This window comes from Psammomys obesus, unplaced genomic scaffold (assembly GCF_907164565.1).
Source record: "Psammomys obesus unplaced genomic scaffold, mPsaObe1.curated_primary_1811, whole genome shotgun sequence".
In the NCBI taxonomy this organism is placed as follows: Eukaryota; Metazoa; Chordata; class Mammalia; order Rodentia; family Muridae; genus Psammomys; species Psammomys obesus.
This window is the reverse complement of record NW_026585504.1, coordinates 58,464,136-58,466,361: the sequence shown is the minus strand read 5'-3', so window position 1 is coordinate 58,466,361 and position 2,226 is coordinate 58,464,136. Positions and strand designations below refer to the sequence as shown.

The following is a 2,226-nucleotide window of genomic DNA, read 5'->3' as shown; positions in this document are numbered from 1 at the left end:
AACTTATGTGTGAGTTTGCGTGTGGCAGGCCATAGCTTAACATCTGCTGTCCTCCTTGACCACGCCCCATGTAATCTTTCTTCTTTTTCTCTTTGTGTGTGTGTGTGTCCATATATGTTCCTGTGTATGTGGCGTGTGTGTCTGTGTAGAGGTTCAAGGTTGACATTGAGTATCTTCTTCAGTTGCTCTCTACTTTATTGTTTTATATCATCACCAATAGGAACTCTTATTTGTCACTATTAAAATCTGGATTTTTAATGGATTCTTGGATTGGTGGTTCATATCCATCCGCTCATTCAACTTTAGCTCCTGTCTCCTCACCAGTTGTTTTTCCAGAACTACCACCTTCACTATGGAGCTCCATTAGCTTTCCTAATTCAAACTTTGGGGTTTTTTCAGCATTTTTACTTTTCTTATGAAGAGAATACATGCATTGGCAAGCCTTTTCTATGCCTTTCCCAGTACTATGGAATCAACCTATTTTTTTTTATTAATTACAATTTATTCACTTTGTATCCCCCCTGTAGCACCCTCCCTCCTCCCCTCCCAATCCTACCCTCCCTCTGCCTTCTCCATCCATGCCCCTTTCCCAGTCCACTGATAGAGGAGGTCTTCCTCCCCTTCCTTCTGATCCTAGTCTATCAGGTCTCATCAGGACTGGCTGCATTGTCTTCCTCTGTGGCCTGGTAAGGCTGCTCCCCCCTTAGTGGGAGGTGATCAAAGAACAGGCCAATCAGTTCATGTCAGAGACAGGCTGGAATCAACTTATTAACCACTTTCTTCAAGTCATTTGTCAGCACTTCCTGGTTCATGATTTCCATCATCTTTTCCTGGATTTGGTAGGTCTGCTGGTGCTGTGCGTAGGATGTCTTGATTGTTGCATTTTTTTAGTGAAACAAATTCAGAAAAGACAGAACAAATAACCATCAGTCATCTTGACATCAACATGAGCTTCAATCATGGTCTGCCACTTTTTGACCATGGACCACATTGTGTCCCGGATAAGATCCATGCCATGGAAGTTGGTCAGGCAGCTTTTGCCCCGGACATCCTCAGCAATTAGCTTGAATTTTCTAAATGAAACTTTGACATTCTGTAGATCGGCAAGGCTGACTTCAAACACATGACCCTTGAGGACATCAGTTGCAATTTTGGTTCCTTGAGGCCTTGTGACCATTGTTTTCCAGTGTTTCTAATAATGAGCATAGCTGGAGCTTTTACATACCAGTCTTTCTCAGGAAATGGATCGACCACTTTCCTCACGGCTCCCTTCTTGCTGCCTTTTGTCAGGTGCTTGTTCTTGCTGACTGCCATGATGCTGCTCAGAGAGCCCAAAGCTCTGCTTCAGTTTTTAAGATTCATTATGTTTATATGTGTAAGCGTTTTCCTTGAATATATGTCTGTGCAACACGAATATCTCTGGAGCCAGCAGAAGCTAGCTCTCCAGAAGAGAACATCTGATACCTTGGAACAGGAGTTACAGAGTGTTGTAAGCCACCATGTGAGTTCTGGAAAGCAAACAGGAGCCCTCTGCAAGAACAGCAAGTGCTTTCAGACACTCAGCCATCTCTCCGGTCCTCCACCTTTCTAAGCCCGGAGCTCACTGGTTCAGCCAGACTGACTGCACAGCAAGCCCCAGGGATCGGTGTGTCTCCACCCCAATGTCACCACCAGCACTGCGGTTACATGCTAAATAACTCACTGCAGTGTGGTGGCGTGGAGTGGGGTACTGGAGATGAGGTCTCACTGTGTAGCCCTGGCTGGCCTGGAACTCATGCTGTAGACAGGCTGACCTTGAACTCACAGAGACCCACCTGTTCTTGGCTCCTGCATGGTGGGATTAAAGTCATGTGTCACTTTGCCAAGATCACCACGGGGTACAGGGGAATCGACCCATACTCTGCTTCTCATGCTTGTAGGGCAGCCATGTCACTCAGCCCCATCTATTTTTGTTTTCTAAACGGTGTCTCTCATTGAACCTGGAATTTGCTGATTTGGTGAGGCTGGCTGGCTTCAGGCTCCAGAGATCCTCCTGTCTCTGCCTCCTCAGTGCCGCAATTACAGGTGCTAGCTTCCATGCTCGGCTTTTATGTGGGTGCCGGGGATGTGTTCCTTCCCTCACACACCCTCGCTCTGCCTGTAACAGAGCCAAGGCCAGCCCCAGGTGTAGCGCGGGAGAGGCAGCCAGAGCCCTTTGCAATCTGCCACTAGGCCTTTGGTCTGTGC

General features: G+C 47.1%; 1 pseudogene; it reads right to left on the bottom strand.

The window, feature by feature from the left end:
- Positions 1-226: 226 nt before the first annotated feature.
- On the bottom strand, positions 227-1,314 carry LOC129673404 (40S ribosomal protein S3a-like; annotated as a pseudogene).
- Between the last annotated feature and the right edge of the window lie 912 nt (positions 1,315-2,226).